Here is an 18,539-nt window from a genome sequence, read left to right as displayed (position 1 = left end):
TTCAACCCTCTGTTATCTCTCCTCTCTCTATTGCTGGTTTCCTTCTTATTGATCTGTGTGCCATTTTAACAGTATTGTGAATGCACTTTAATGAGGTCTAATATTAGTGGTACCACTTTAGAATTGTAGATATTTACCATTGCTGATTTTCCTGAGCACAAAGTGCGTTATTGTGATAAGTGTACATAACCCTTGAATATTAATTATATAAAGACTGTGTTTTCAGTAATACAGTGTGTGGACATTCCTTTGTGGGGGCTTGGGGATACACTGTACTTAAGAACCAGCCTGCATCACCTCCTGAGAAGCTAGGCCTTGATTGCTCGTCCATCGCTACCGTAATCGAGAATCTTGGCTGGGGTCTTCTGTGCCTCTCCTCTACCATATAGAGAGCGGAAGTACAGACCCCCCCACCGGTCTTGACAGTGAGCATCCCTGCATGTGATTACCAGCATGGTGAGCATCCCTGCATGTGATTACCAGCATGGTGAGCATCCCTGCACTGCATGTGATTACCAGCATGGTGAGCATCCCTGCATGTGATTACCAGCATGGTGAGCATCCCTGCATGTGATTACCGGCATGGTGAGCATCCCTGCACTGCATGTGATTACCAGCATGGTGAGCATCCCTGCATGTGATTACCAGCATGGTGAGCATCCCTGCATGTGATTACCAGCATGGTGAGCATCCCTGCATGTGATTACCAGCATGGTGAGCATCCCTGCATGTGATTGCCAGCATGGTGAGCATCCCTGCATGTGATTACCAGCATGGTGAGCATCCCTGCACTGCATGTGATTACCAGCATGGTGGCCATCCCTGCATGTGATTACCAGCATGGTGGGCATCCCTGCATGTGATTACCAGCATGGTGAGCATCCCTGCATGTGAGTACCAGCATGGTGAGCATCCCTGCATGTGATTACCAGCATGGTGAGCATCCCCGCATGTGATTACCAGCATGGTGAGCATGTGATTACCAGCATGGTGAGCATCCCTGCATGTGATTACCAGCATGGTGAGCATCCCTGCACTGCATGTGATTACCAGCATGGTGAGCATCCCTGCATGTGATTACCAGCATGGTGAGCATCCCTGCATGTGATTACCAGCATGGTGAGCATCCCTGCATGTGATTAGCAGCATGGTGAGCATCCCTGCATGTGATTACCAGCATGGTGAGCATGTGATTACCAGCATGGTGAGCATCCCTGCATGTGATTGCCAGCATGGTGAGCATCCCTGCACTGCATGTGATTACCAGCATGGTGAGCATCCCTGCATGTGATTAGCAGCATTGTGAGCATCCCTGCATGTGATTACCAGCATGGTGAGCATCCCTGCATGTGATTACCAGCATGGTGAGCATGTGATTACCAGCATGGTGAGCATCCCTGCATGTGATTACCAGCATGAGCACTTAAGCAGTGAGCATCCCTGCATGTGATTGCAAGCATTAGCACATAAGTGGTGAGCATCCCTGCATGTGATTACCAGCATGGTGAGCATCCCTGCATGTGATTACCAGCATGGTGAGCATCCCTGCATGTGATTACCAGCATTGTGAGCATCTCTGCATGTGATTACCAGCATGGTGAGCATCCCTGCATGTGATTACCAGCATGGTGAGCATCCCTGCACTGCATGTGATTACCAGCATGGTGAGCATCCCCGCATGTGATTACCAGCATGGTGAGCATGTGATTACCAGCAGGGTGAGCATCCCTGCATGTGATTACCAGCATGGTGAGCATGTGATTACCAGCATGGTGAGCATCCCCGCACTGCATGTGATTACCAACATGGTGAGCATCCCTGCATGTGATTACCAGCATGGTGAGCATCCCTGCATGTGATTACCAGCATGGTGAGCATGTGATTACCAGCAGGGTGAGCATCCCTGCATGTGATTACCAGCATGGTGAGCATCCCTGCACTGCATGTGATTACCAGCATGGTGAGCATCCCTGTATGTGATTACCAGCATGGTGAGCATCCCTGCATGTCATTACCAGCATGGTGAGCATCCCTGCACTGCATGTGATTACCAGCATGGTGAGCATCCCTGCATGTGATTACCAGCATGGTGAGCATGTGATTACCAGCAGGGTGAGCATCCCTGCATGTCATTACTAGCATGGTGAGCATCCCTGCATGTGATTACCAGCATGGTGAGCATCCCTGCACTGCATGTGATTACCAGCATGGTGAGCATCCCTGCATGTGATTACCAGCATGGTGAGCATCCCTGCACTTCATGTGATTACCAGCATGGTGAGCATCCCTGCATGTCATTACCAGCATGGTGAGCATCCCTGCACTGCATGTGATTACCAGCATGGTGAGCATCCCTGCATGTCATTACCAGCAATGTGAGCATCCCTGCATGTGATTACCAGCATGGTGAGCATCCCTGCATGTCATTACCAGCATGAGCACTTAAGCGGTGAGCATCCCTGCATGTGATTGCAAGCATTAGCACTTAAGCGGTGAACATCCGTGCATGTGATTGCAAGCATGAGCACTTAAGCGGTCCGCATCCCTGCATGTGATTGCAAGCATGAGCACTTAAGCGGTGAGCATCCTTGCATGAGTTTACCAGCATAGTGAGCATGGGATTACCAGCATGGTGAGCATCCCTGCATGTGATTACCAGCATGGTGAGCATGTGATTACCAGCATGGTGAGCATCCCTGCACTGCATGTGATTACCAGCATGGTGAGCATCCCTGCATGTGATTACCAGCATGGTGAGCATCCCTGCATGTGATTAGCAGCATGGTGAGCATCCCTGCATGTGATTACCAGCATGGTGAGCATGTGATTACCAGCATGGTGAGCATCCCTGCATGTGATTGCCAGCATGGTGAGCATCCCTGCACTGCATGTGATTACCAGCATGGTGAGCATCCCTGCATGTGATTAGCAGCATTGTGAGCATCCCTGCATGTGATTACCAGCATGGTGAGCATCCCTGCATGTGATTACCAGCATGGTGAGCATGTGATTACCAGCATGGTGAGCATCCCTGCATGTGATTACCAGCATGAGCACTTAAGCAGTGAGCATCCCTGCATGTGATTGCAAGCATTAGCACATAAGTGGTGAGCATCCCTGCATGTGATTACCAGCATGGTGAGCATCCCTGCATGTGATTACCAGCATGGTGAGCATCCCTGCATGTGATTACCAGCATTGTGAGCATCTCTGCATGTGATTACCAGCATGGTGAGCATCCCTGCATGTGATTACCAGCATGGTGAGCATCCCTGCACTGCATGTGATTACCAGCATGGTGAGCATCCCCGCATGTGATTACCAGCATGGTGAGCATGTGATTACCAGCAGGGTGAGCATCCCTGCATGTGATTACCAGCATGGTGAGCATGTGATTACCAGCATGGTGAGCATCCCCGCACTGCATGTGATTACCAGCATGGTGAGCATCCCTGCATGTGATTACCAGCATGGTGAGCATCCCTGCATGTGATTACCAGCATGGTGAGCATGTGATTACCAGCAGGGTGAGCATCCCTGCATGTGATTACCAGCATGGTGAGCATCCCTACACTGCATGTGATTACCAGCATGGTGAGCATCCCTGTATGTGATTACCAGCATGGTGAGCATCCCTGCATGTCATTACCAGCATGGTGAGCATCCCTGCACTGCATGTGATTACCAGCATGGTGAGCATCCCTGCATGTGATTACCAGCATGGTGAGCATGTGATTACCAGCAGGGTGAGCATCCCTGCATGTCATTACTAGCATGGTGAGCATCCCTGCATGTGATTACCAGCATGGTGAGCATCCCTGCACTGCATGTGATTACCAGCATGGTGAGCATCCCTGCATGTGATTACCAGCATGGTGAGCATCCCTGCACTTCATGTGATTACCAGCATGGTGAGCATCCCTGCATGTCATTACCAGCATGGTGAGCATCCCTGCACTGCATGTGATTACCAGCATGGTGAGCATCCCTGCATGTCATTACCAGCAATGTGAGCATCCCTGCATGTGATTACCAGCATGGTGAGCATCCCTGCATGTCATTACCAGCATGAGCACTTAAGCGGTGAGCATCCCTGCATGTGATTGCAAGCATTAGCACTTAAGCGGTGAACATCCGTGCATGTGATTGCAAGCATGAGCACTTAAGCGGTCCGCATCCCTGCATGTGATTGCAAGCATGAGCACTTAAGCGGTGAGCATCCTTGCATGAGTTTACCAGCATGGTGAGCATGGGATTACCAGCATGGTGAGCATCCCTGCATGTGATTACCAGCATGGTGAGCATGTGATTACCAGCATGGTGAGCATCCCTGCACTGCATGTGATTACCAGCATGGTGAGCATCCCTGCATGTGATTACCAGCATGGTGAGCATCCCTGCATGTGATTATCAGCATGAGAACTTAAGCGGTGAGCATCCCTGCATGTGATTGCAAGCATGAGCACTTAAGCGGTGAGCATCCGTGCATGAGTTTACCAGCATGGTGAGCATGTGATTACCAGCATGGTGAGCATCCCTGCATGTGATTACCAGCATGGTGAGCATCCCTGCACTGCATGTGATTACCAGCATGGTGAGCATCCCTGCATGTGATAAACCAGCATGGTGAGCATCCCTGCATGTGATTACCAGCATGGTGAGCATCCCTGCACTGCATGTGATTACCAGCATGGTGAGCATCCCTGCATGTGATTACCAGCATGGTGAGCATCCCTGCATGTGATTACCAGCATGGTGAGCATCCCTGCATGTGATTACCAGCATGGTGAGCATCCCTGCACTGCATGTGATTACCAGCATGGTGAGCATCCCTGCATGTGATTACCAGCATGGTGAGCATCCTGCACTGCATGTGATTAGCAGCATGGTGAGCATCCCTGCACTGCATGTGATTACCAGCATGGTGAGCATGTGATTACCAGCAGGGTTAGCATCCCTGCATGTGATTACCAGCATGGTGGGCATCCCTGCATGTCATTACCAGCATGGTGAGCATCCCTGCACTGCATGTGATTACCAGCATGGTGAGCATCCCTGCATGTCATTACCAGCATGGTGAGCATCCCTGCACTGCATGTGATTACCAGCATGGTGAGCATCCCTGCACTGCATGTGATTACCAGCATGGTGAGCATCCCTGCATGTGATTACCAGCATGGTGAGCATCCCTGCATGTGATTACCAGCGTGGTGAGCATCCCTGCATGTGATTACCAGCATGGTGAGCATCCCTGCATGTTATTACCATCATGGTGAGCATGTGATTACCAGCATGGTGAGCATGTGATTACCAGCATGGTGAGCATCCCTGCACTGCATGTGATTACCAGAATGGTGGGCATGTGATTACCAGCATGTTGAGCATCCCTGCATGTGATTACCAGCATGGTGAGCATCCTGCACTGCATATGATTAGCAGCATGGTGAGCATCCCTGCACTGCATGTGATTACCAGCATGGTGAGCATGTGATTACCAGCAGGGTGAGCATCCCTGCATGTGATTACCAGCATGGTGAGCATCCCTGCATGTGATTACCAGCATGGTGAGCATCCCTGCATGTGATTACCAGCATGGTGAGCATCCCTGCATGTCATTACCAGCATGGTGAGCATCCCTGCACTGCATGTCATTACCAGCATGGTGAGCATCCCTGCATGTGATTACCAGCATGGTGAGCATCCCTGCATTTGATTACCAGCATGGTGAGCATCCCTGCATGTGATTACCAGCATGGTGAGCATCCCTGCATGTGATTACCAGCGTGGTGAGCATCCCTGCATGTGATTACCAGCATGGTGAGCATCCCTGCATGTTATTACCATCATGGTGAGCATGTGATTACCAGCATGGTGAGCATGTGATTACCAGCATGGTGAGCATCCCTGCACTGCATGTGATTACCAGCATGGTGAGCATCCCTGCATGTGATTACCAGCATGGTGAGCATGTGATTACCAGCATGGTGAGCATCCCTGCATGTGATTACCAGCATGAGCACTTAAGCAGTGAGCATCCCTGCATGTGATTGCAAGCATTAGCACATAAGTGGTGAGCATCCCTGCATGTGATTACCAGCATGGTGAGCATCCCTGCATGTGATTACCAGCATGGTGAGCATCCCTGCATGTGATTACCAGCATTGTGAGCATCTCTGCATGTGATTACCAGCATGGTGAGCATCCCTGCATGTGATTACCAGCATGGTGAGCATCCCTGCACTGCATGTGATTACCAGCATGGTGAGCATCCCCGCATGTGATTACCAGCAGGGTGAGCATCCCTGCATGTGATTACCAGCATGGTGAGCATGTGATTACCAGCATGGTGAGCATCCCCGCACTGCATGTGATTACCAGCATGGTGAGCATCCCTGCATGTGATTACCAGCATGGTGAGCATCCCTGCATGTGATTACCAGCATGGTGAGCATGTGATTACCAGCAGGGTGAGCATCCCTGCATGTGATTACCAGCATGGTGAGCATCCCTGCACTGCATGTGATTACCAGCATGGTGAGCATCCCTGTATGTGATTACCAGCATGGTGAGCATCCCTGCATGTCATTACCAGCATGGTGAGCATCCCTGCACTGCATGTGATTACCAGCATGGTGAGCATCCCTGCATGTCATTACCAGCATGGTGAGCATGTGATTACCAGCAGGGTGAGCATCCCTGCATGTCATTACTAGCATGGTGAGCATCCCTGCATGTGATTACCAGCATGGTGAGCATCCCTGCACTGCATGTGATTACCAGCATGGTGAGCATCCCTGCATGTGATTACCAGCATGGTGAGCATCCCTGCACTTCATGTGATTACCAGCATGGTGAGCATCCCTGCATGTCATTACCAGCATGGTGAGCATCCCTGCACTGCATGTGATTACCAGCATGGTGAGCATCCCTGCATGTCATTACCAGCAATGTGAGCATCCCTGCATGTGATTACCAGCATGGTGAGCATCCCTGCATGTCATTACCAGCATGAGCACTTAAGCGGTGAGCATCCCTGCATGTGATTGCAAGCATTAGCACTTAAGCGGTGAACATCCGTGCATGTGATTGCAAGCATGAGCACTTAAGCTGTCCGCATCCCTGCATGTGATTGCAAGCATGAGCACTTAAGCGGTGAGCATCCTTGCATGAGTTTACCAGCATGGTGAGCATGGGATTACCAGCATGGTGAGCATCCCTGCATGTGATTACCAGCATGGTGAGCATGTGATTACCAGCATGGTGAGCATCCCTGCACTGCATGTGATTACCAGCATGGTGAGCATCCCTGCATGTGATTACCAGCATGGTGAGCATCCCTGCATGTGATTATCAGCATGAGAACTTAAGCGGTGAGCATCCCTGCATGTGATTGCAAGCATGAGCACTTAAGCGGTGAGCATCCGTGCATGAGTTTACCAGCATGGTGAGCATGTGATTACCAGCATGGTGAGCATCCCTGCATGTGATTACCAGCATGGTGAGCATCCCTGCACTGCATGTGATTACCAGCATGGTGAGCATCCCTGCATGTGATAAACCAGCATGGTGAGCATCCCTGCATGTGATTACCAGCATGGTGAGCATCCCTGCACTGCATGTGATTACCAGCATGGTGAGCATCCCTGCATGTGATTACCAGCATGGTGAGCATCCCTGCATGTGATTACCAGCATGGTGAGCATCCCTGCATGTGATTACCAGCATGGTGAGCATCCCTGCACTGCATGTGATTACCAGCATGGTGAGCATCCCTGCATGTGATTACCAGCATGGTGAGCATCCTGCACTGCATGTGATTAGCAGCATGGTGAGCATCCCTGCACTGCATGTGATTACCAGCATGGTGAGCATGTGATTACCAGCAGGGTTAGCATCCCTGCATGTGATTACCAGCATGGTGGGCATCCCTGCATGTCATTACCAGCATGGTGAGCATCCCTGCACTGCATGTGATTACCAGCATGGTGAGCATCCCTGCATGTCATTACAGGCATGGTGAGCATCCCTGCACTGCATGTGATTACCAGCATGGTGAGCATCCCTGCACTGCATGTGATTACCAGCATGGTGAGCATCCCTGCATGTGATTACCAGCATGGTGAGCATCCCTGCATGTGATTACCAGCGTGGTGAGCATCCCTGCATGTGATTACCAGCATGGTGAGCATCCCTGCATGTTATTACCATCATGGTGAGCATGTGATTACCAGCATGGTGAGCATGTGATTACCAGCATGGTGAGCATCCCTGCACTGCATGTGATTACCAGAATGGTGGGCATGTGATTACCAGCATGTTGAGCATCCCTGCATGTGATTACCAGCATGGTGAGCATCCTGCACTGCATGTGATTAGCAGCATGGTGAGCATCCCTGCACTGCATGTGATTACCAGCATGGTGAGCATGTGATTACCAGCAGGGTGAGCATCCCTGCATGTGATTACCAGCATGGTGAGCATCCCTGCATGTGATTACCAGCATGGTGAGCATCCCTGCATGTGATTACCAGCATGGTGAGCATCCCTGCATGTCATTACCAGCATGGTGAGCATCCCTGCACTGCATGTCATTACCAGCATTGTGAGCATCCCTGCATGTGATTACCAGCATGGTGAGCATCCCTGCATGTGATTACCAGCATGGTGAGCATGTGATTACCAGCATGGTGAGCATCCCTGCATGTGATTACCAGCATGAGCACTTAAGCAGTGAGCATCCCTGCATGTGATTGCAAGCATTAGCACATAAGTGGTGAGCATCCCTGCATGTGATTACCAGCATGGTGAGCATCCCTGCATGTGATTACCAGCATGGTGAGCATCCCTGCATGTGATTACCAGCATTGTGAGCATCTCTGCATGTGATTACCAGCATGGTGAGCATCCCTGCATGTGATTACCAGCATGGTGAGCATCCCTGCACTGCATGTGATTACCAGCATGGTGAGCATCCCCGCATGTGATTACCAGCATGGTGAGCATGTGATTACCAGCAGGGTGAGCATCCTTGCACTGCATGTGATTACCAGCATGGTGAGCATGTGATTACCAGCATGGTGAGCATCCCTGCATGTGATTACCAGCATGGTGAGCATGTGATTACCAGCAGGGTGAGCATCCTTGCACTGCATGTGATTACCAGCATGGTGAGCATGTGATTACCAGCATGGTGAGCATCCCTGCATGTGATTACCAGCATGGTGAGCATGTGATTACCAGCATGGTGAGCATCCCTGCATGTGATTACCAGCATGAGCACTTAAGCGGTGAGCATCCCTGCATGTGATTGCAAGCATTAGCACATAAGTGGTGAGCATCCCTGCATGTGATTGCAAGCATTAGCACTTAAGTGGTGAGCATCCCTGCATGTGATTACCAGCATGGTGAGCATCCCTGCACTGCATGTGATTACCAGCATGGTGAGCATCCCTGCATGTGATTACCAGCATGGTGAGCATCCCTGCATGTGATTACCAGCATGAGCACTTAAGCGGTGAGCATCCCTGCATGAGTTTACCAGCATGGTGAGCATCCCTGCACTGCATGTGATTACCAGCATGGTGAGCATCCCTGCATGTGATTACCAGCATGGTGAGCATCCCTGCATGTGATTGCAAGCATGAGCACTTAAGCGGTGAGCATCCCTGCATGAGTTTACCAGCATGGTGAGCATCCCTGCATGTGATTACCAGCATGGTGAGCATCCCTGCATGTGATTACCAGCATGGTGAGCATCCCTGCATGTGATTACCAGCATGGTGAGCATCCCTGCATGTGATTAGCAGCATGGTGAGCATCCCTGCATGTGATTACCAGCATGGTGAGCATCACTGCATGTGATTACCAGCATGGTGAGCATGTGATTACCAGCATGGTGAGCATCCCTGCATGTGATTGCCAGCATGGTGAGCATCCCTGCACTGCATGTGATTACCAGCATGGTGAGCATCCCTGCATGTGATAAGCAGCATGGTGAGCATCCCTGCATGTGATTACCAGCATGGTGAGCATCCCTGCACTGCATTTGATTACCAGCATGGTGAGCATCCCTGCATGTGATTGCCAGCATGGTGAGCATCCCTGCATGTGATTACCAGCATGAGCACTTAAGCGGTGAGCATCCCTGCATGTGATTGCAAGCATTAGCACATAAGTGGTGAGCATCCCTGCATGTGATTGCAAGCATTAGCACTTAAGCAGTGAGCATCTGTGCATGTGATTGCAAGCATTAGCACTTAAGTGGTGAGCATCCCTGCATGTGATTACCAGCATGGTGAGCATCCCTGCATGTGAGTACCAGCATGGTGAGCATGTGATTACCAGCATGGTGAGCATCCCTGCATGTGATTACCAGCATGGTGAGCATGTGATTACCAGCATTGTGAGCATGTGATTGCCAGCATGGTGAGCATCCCTGCATGTGATTACCAGCATGGTGATTATGTGATTACCAGCATGGTGAGCATCCCTGCATGTGATTACCAGCATGGTGAGCATCCCTGCACTGCATGTGATTACCAGCATGGTGAGCATCCCTGCATGTGATTACCAGCATGGTGAGCATCCCTGCATGTGATTACCAGCATGGTGAGCATCGCTGCACTGCATGTGATTACCAGCATGGTGAGCATCCCTGCATGTGATTACCAGCATGGTGAGCATCCCTGCATGTGATTAGCAGCATGGTGAGCATCCCTGCATGTGATTACCAGCATGGTGAGCATGTGATTACCAGCATGGTGAGCATCCCTGCATGTGATTGCCAGCATGGTGAGCATCCCTGCACTGCATGTGATTACCAGCATGGTGAGCATCCCTGCATGTGATTACCAGCATGGTGAGCATCCCTGCATGTGATTAGCAGCATGGTGAGCATCCCTGCATGTGATTACCAGCATGGTGAGCATGTGATTACCAGCATGGTGAGCATCCCTGCATGTGATTGCCAGCATGGTGAGCATCCCTGCACTGCATGTGATTACCAGCATGGTGAGCACCCCTGCATGTGATTAGCAGCATGGTGAGCATCCCTGCATGTGATTACCAGCATGGTGAGCATCCCTGCATGTGATTACCAGCATGGTGAGCATGTGATTACCAGCATGGTGAGCATCCCTGCATGTGATTACCAGCATGAGCACTTAAGCGGTGAGCATCCCTGCATGTGATTGCAAGCATTAGCACATAAGTGGTGAGCATCCCTGCATGTGATTGCAAGCATTAGCACTTAAGTGGTGAGCATCCCTGCATGTGATTACCAGCATGGTGAGCATCCCTGCACTGCATGTGATTACCAGCATGGTGAGCATCCCTGCATGTGATTACCAGCATGGTGAGCATCCCTGCATGTGATTACCAGCATGAGCACTTAAGCGGTGAGCATCCCTGCATGAGTTTACCAGCATGGTGAGCATCCCTGCACTGCATGTGATTACCAGCATGGTGAGCATCCCTGCATGTGATTACCAGCATGGTGAGCATCCCTGCATGTGATTACCAGCATGAGCACTTAAGCGGTGAGCATCCCTGCATGAGTTTACCAGCATGGTGAGCATCCCTGCACTGCATGTGATTACCAGCATGGTGAGCATCCCTGCATGTGATTACCAGCATGGTGAGCATCCCTGCATGTGATTGCAAGCATGAGCACTTAAGCGGTGAGCATCCCTGCATGAGTTTACCAGCATGGTGAGCATCCCTGCATGTGATTACCAGCATGGTGAGCATCCCTGCATGTGATTACCAGCATGGTGAGCATCCCTGCATGTGATTACCAGCATGGTGAGCATCCCTGCATGTGATTACCAGCATGGTGAGCATCCCTGCATGTGATTACCAGCATGGTGAGCATCCGTGCACTGCATGTGATTACCAGCAGGGTGAGCATCCCTGCATGTGATTACCAGCATGGTGAGCATCCCTGCACTGCATGTGATTACCAGCATGGTGAGCATCCCTGCATGTCATTACCAGCATGGTGAGCATCCCTGCATGTGATTGCCAGCATGGTGAGCATCCCTGCATGTCATTACCAGCATGGTGAGCACCCCTGCATGTCATTACCAGCATGGTGAGCATCCCTGCACTGCATGTGATTACCAGCATGGTGAGCATCCCTGCATGTGATTACCAGCATGGTGAGCATCCCTGCACTGCATGTGATTACCAGCATGGTGAGCATCTCTGCATGTGATTGCCAGCATGGTGAGCATGTGATTACCAGCATGGTGAGCATCCCTGCATGTGATTACCAGCATGGAGAGCATGTGATTACCAGCAGGGTGAGCATCCCTGCACTGCATGTGATTACCAGCATGGTGAGCATCCCTGCATGTGATTACCAGCATGGTGAGCATGTGATTACCAGCATGGTGAGCATCCCTGCATGTGATTACCAGCATGGTGAGCATGTGATTACCAGCAGGGTGAGCATCCCTGCACTGCATGTGATTACCAGCATGGTGAGCATCCCTGCATGTGATTACCAGCATGGTGAGCATGTGATTACCAGCACGGTGAGCATCCCTGCATGTGATTACCAGCATGGTGAGCATCCCTGCACTGCATGTGATTACCAGCATGGTGAGCATCTCTGCATGTGATTACCAGTATGGTGAGCATGTGATTACCAGCATGGTGAGCATCCCTGCATGTGATTACCAGCATGGTGATCATGTGATTACCAGCAGGGTGAGCATCCCTGCACTGCATGTGATTACCAGCATGGTGAGCATCCCTGCATGTGATTACCAGCATGGTGACCATGTGATTTCCAGCAGGGTGAGCATCCCTGCACTGCATGTGATTACCAGCATGGTGAGCATCCCTGCATGTGATTACCAGCATGGTGAGCATCTGATTACCAGCATGGTGAGCATCCCTGCATGTGATTACCAGCATGGTGAGCATCCCTGCATGTGATTACCAGCATGGTGAGCATCCCTGCACTGCATGTGATTACCAGCATGGTAAGCATCCCTGCATGTGATTACCAGCATGGTGAGCATCCCTGCATGTGATTACCAGCATGGTGAGCATGTGATTACCAGCATGGTGAGCATGTGATTACCAGCATGGTGAGCATCCCTGCATGTGATTAACAGCATGGTGAGCATCCCTGCATGTGATTACCAGCATGGTGAGCATCCCTGCATGTGATTACCAGCATGGTGAGCATGTGATTACCAGCATGGTGAGCATCCCTGCATGTGATTACCAGCATGGTGAGCATCCCTGCATGTGATTACCAGCATGGTGAGCATCCCTGCATGTGATTACCAGCATGGTGAGCATCCCTGCACTGCATGTGATTACCAGCATGGTGAGCATCCCTGCATGTGATTACCAGCATGGTGAGCATCCCTGCATGTGATTACCGGCATGGTGAGCATCCCTGCACTGCATGTGATTACCAGCATGGTGAGCATCCCTGCATGTGATTACCAGCATGGTGAGCATCCCTGCATGTGATTACCAGCATGGTGAGCATCCCTGCATGTGATTACCAGCATGGTGAGCATCCCTGCATGTGATTGCCAGCATGGTGAGCATCCCTGCATGTGATTACCAGCATGGTGAGCATCCCTGCACTGCATGTGATTACCAGCATGGTGGCCATCCCTGCATGTGATTACCAGCATGGTGGGCATCCCTGCATGTGATTACCAGCATGGTGAGCATCCCTGCATGTGAGTACCAGCATGGTGAGCATCCCTGCATGTGATTACCAGCATGGTGAGCATCCCCGCATGTGATTACCAGCATGGTGAGCATGTGATTACCAGCATGGTGAGCATCCCTGCATGTGATTACCAGCATGGTGAGCATCCCTGCACTGCATGTGATTACCAGCATGGTGAGCATCCCTGCATGTGATTACCAGCATGGTGAGCATCCCTGCATGTGATTACCAGCATGGTGAGCATCCCTGCATGTGATTAGCAGCATGGTGAGCATCCCTGCATGTGATTACCAGCATGGTGAGCATGTGATTACCAGCATGGTGAGCATCCCTGCATGTGATTGCCAGCATGGTGAGCATCCCTGCACTGCATGTGATTACCAGCATGGTGAGCATCCCTGCATGTGATTAGCAGCATTGTGAGCATCCCTGCATGTGATTACCAGCATGGTGAGCATCCCTGCATGTGATTACCAGCATGGTGAGCATGTGATTACCAGCATGGTGAGCATCCCTGCATGTGATTACCAGCATGAGCACTTAAGCAGTGAGCATCCCTGCATGTGATTGCAAGCATTAGCACATAAGTGGTGAGCATCCCTGCATGTGATTACCAGCATGGTGAGCATCCCTGCATGTGATTACCAGCATGGTGAGCATCCCTGCATGTGATTACCAGCATTGTGAGCATCTCTGCATGTGATTACCAGCATGGTGAGCATCCCTGCATGTGATTACCAGCATGGTGAGCATCCCTGCACTGCATGTGATTACCAGCATGGTGAGCATCCCCGCATGTGATTACCAGCATGGTGAGCATGTGATTACCAGCAGGGTGAGCATCCCTGCATGTGATTACCAGCATGGTGAGCATGTGATTACCAGCATGGTGAGCATCCCCGCACTGCATGTGATTACCAACATGGTGAGCATCCCTGCATGTGATTACCAGCATGGTGAGCATCCCTGCATGTGATTACCAGCATGGTGAGCATGTGATTACCAGCAGGGTGAGCATCCCTGCATGTGATTACCAGCATGGTGAGCATCCCTGCACTGCATGTGATTACCAGCATGGTGAGCATCCCTGTATGTGATTACCAGCATGGTGAGCATCCCTGCATGTCATTACCAGCATGGTGAGCATCCCTGCACTGCATGTGATTACCAGCATGGTGAGCATCCCTGCATGTGATTACCAGCATGGTGAGCATGTGATTACCAGCAGGGTGAGCATCCCTGCATGTCATTACTAGCATGGTGAGCATCCCTGCATGTGATTACCAGCATGGTGAGCATCCCTGCACTGCATGTGATTACCAGCATGGTGAGCATCCCTGCATGTGATTACCAGCATGGTGAGCATCCCTGCACTTCATGTGATTACCAGCATGGTGAGCATCCCTGCATGTCATTACCAGCATGGTGAGCATCCCTGCACTGCATGTGATTACCAGCATGGTGAGCATCCCTGCATGTCATTACCAGCAATGTGAGCATCCCTGCATGTGATTACCAGCATGGTGAGCATCCCTGCATGTCATTACCAGCATGAGCACTTAAGCGGTGAGCATCCCTGCATGTGATTGCAAGCATTAGCACTTAAGCGGTGAACATCCGTGCATGTGATTGCAAGCATGAGCACTTAAGCGGTCCGCATCCCTGCATGTGATTGCAAGCATGAGCACTTAAGCGGTGAGCATCCTTGCATGAGTTTACCAGCATAGTGAGCATGGGATTACCAGCATGGTGAGCATCCCTGCATGTGATTACCAGCATGGTGAGCATGTGATTACCAGCATGGTGAGCATCCCTGCACTGCATGTGATTACCAGCATGGTGAGCATCCCTGCATGTGATTACCAGCATGGTGAGCATCCCTGCATGTGATTAGCAGCATGGTGAGCATCCCTGCATGTGATTACCAGCATGGTGAGCATGTGATTACCAGCATGGTGAGCATCCCTGCATGTGATTGCCAGCATGGTGAGCATCCCTGCACTGCATGTGATTACCAGCATGGTGAGCATCCCTGCATGTGATTAGCAGCATTGTGAGCATCCCTGCATGTGATTACCAGCATGGTGAGCATCCCTGCATGTGATTACCAGCATGGTGAGCATGTGATTACCAGCATGGTGAGCATCCCTGCATGTGATTACCAGCATGAGCACTTAAGCAGTGAGCATCCCTGCATGTGATTGCAAGCATTAGCACATAAGTGGTGAGCATCCCTGCATGTGATTACCAGCATGGTGAGCATCCCTGCATGTGATTACCAGCATGGTGAGCATCCCTGCATGTGATTACCAGCATTGTGAGCATCTCTGCATGTGATTACCAGCATGGTGAGCATCCCTGCATGTGATTACCAGCATGGTGAGCATCCCTGCACTGCATGTGATTACCAGCATGGTGAGCATCCCCGCATGTGATTACCAGCATGGTGAGCATGTGATTACCAGCAGGGTGAGCATCCCTGCATGTGATTACCAGCATGGTGAGCATGTGATTACCAGCATGGTGAGCATCCCCGCACTGCATGTGATTACCAGCATGGTGAGCATCCCTGCATGTGATTACCAGCATGGTGAGCATCCCTGCATGTGATTACCAGCATGGTGAGCATGTGATTACCAGCAGGGTGAGCATCCCTGCATGTGATTACCAGCATGGTGAGCATCCCTACACTGCATGTGATTACCAGCATGGTGAGCATCCCTGTATGTGATTACCAGCATGGTGAGCATCCCTGCATGTCATTACCAGCATGGTGAGCATCCCTGCACTGCATGTGATTACCAGCATGGTGAGCATCCCTGCATGTGATTACCAGCATGGTGAGCATGTGATTACCAGCAGGGTGAGCATCCCTGCATGTCATTACTAGCATGGTGAGCATCCCTGCATGTGATTACCAGCATGGTGAGCATCCCTGCACTGCATGTGATTACCAGCATGGTGAGCATCCCTGCATGTGATTACCAGCATGGTGAGCATCCCTGCACTTCATGTGATTACCAGCATGGTGAGCATCCCTGCATGTCATTACCAGCATGGTGAGCATCCCTGCACTGCATGTGATTACCAGCATGGTGAGCATCCCTGCATGTCATTACCAGCAATGTGAGCATCCCTGCATGTGATTACCAGCATGGTGAGCATCCCTGCATGTCATTACCAGCATGAGCACTTAAGCGGTGAGCATCCCTGCATGTGATTGCAAGCATTAGCACTTAAGCGGTGAACATCCGTGCATGTGATTGCAAGCATGAGCACTTAAGCGGTCCGCATCCCTGCATGTGATTGCAAGCATGAGCACTTAAGCGGTGAGCATCCTTGCATGAGTTTACCAGCATGGTGAGCATGGGATTACCAGCATGGTGAGCATCCCTGCATGTGATTACCAGCATGGTGAGCATGTGATTACCAGCATGGTGAGCATCCCTGCACTGCATGTGATTACCAGCATGGTGAGCATCCCTGCATGTGATTACCAGCATGGTGAGCATCCCTGCATGTGATTATCAGCATGAGAACTTAAGCGGTGAGCATCCCTGCATGTGATTGCAAGCATGAGCACTTAAGCGGTGAGCATCCGTGCATGAGTTTACCAGCATGGTGAGCATGTGATTACCAGCATGGTGAGCATCCCTGCATGTGATTACCAGCATGGTGAGCATCCCTGCACTGCATGTGATTACCAGCATGGTGAGCATCCCTGCATGTGATAAACCAGCATGGTGAGCATCCCTGCATGTGATTACCAGCATGGTGAGCATCCCTGCACTGCATGTGATTACCAGCATGGTGAGCATCCCTGCATGTGATTACCAGCATGGTGAGCATCCCTGCATGTGATTACCAGCATGGTGAGCATCCCTGCATGTGATTACCAGCATGGTGAGCATCCCTGCACTGCATGTGATTACCAGCATGGTGAGCATCCCTGCATGTGATTACCAGCATGGTGAGCATCCTGCACTGCATGTGATTAGCAGCATGGTGAGCATCCCTGCACTGCATGTGATTACCAGCATGGTGAGCATGTGATTACCAGCAGGGTTAGCATCCCTGCATGTGATTACCAGCATGGTGGGCATCCCTGCATGTCATTACCAGCATGGTGAGCATCCCTGCACTGCATGTGATTACCAGCATGGTGAGCATCCCTGCATGTCATTACCAGCATGGTGAGCATCCCTGCACTGCATGTGATTACCAGCATGGTGAGCATCCCTGCACTGCATGTGATTACCAGCATGGTGAGCATCCCTGCATGTGATTACCAGCATGGTGAGCATCCCTGCATGTGATTACCAGCGTGGTGAGCATCCCTGCATGTGATTACCAGCATGGTGAGCATCCCTGCATGTTATTACCATCATGGTGAGCATGTGATTACCAGCATGGTGAGCATGTGATTACCAGCATGGTGAGCATCCCTGCACTGCATGTGATTACCAGAATGGTGGGCATGTGATTACCAGCATGTTGAGCATCCCTGCATGTGATTACCAGCATGGTGAGCATCCTGCACTGCATATGATTAGCAGCATGGTGAGCATCCCTGCACTGCATGTGATTACCAGCATGGTGAGCATGTGATTACCAGCAGGGTGAGCATCCCTGCATGTGATTACCAGCATGGTGAGCATCCCTGCATGTGATTACCAGCATGGTGAGCATCCCTGCATGTGATTACCAGCATGGTGAGCATCCCTGCATGTCATTACCAGCATGGTGAGCATCCCTGCACTGCATGTCATTACCAGCATGGTGAGCATCCCTGCATGTGATTACCAGCATGGTGAGCATCCCTGCATTTGATTACCAG

The sequence above is a fragment of the Ambystoma mexicanum genome, chromosome 2q (genome assembly GCF_040938575.1).
Source record: "Ambystoma mexicanum isolate Mex_15411 chromosome 2q, UKY_AmexF1_1, whole genome shotgun sequence".
Taxonomy (NCBI): Eukaryota; Metazoa; Chordata; class Amphibia; order Caudata; family Ambystomatidae; genus Ambystoma; species Ambystoma mexicanum.
This window is presented reverse-complemented; position numbering follows the sequence as displayed.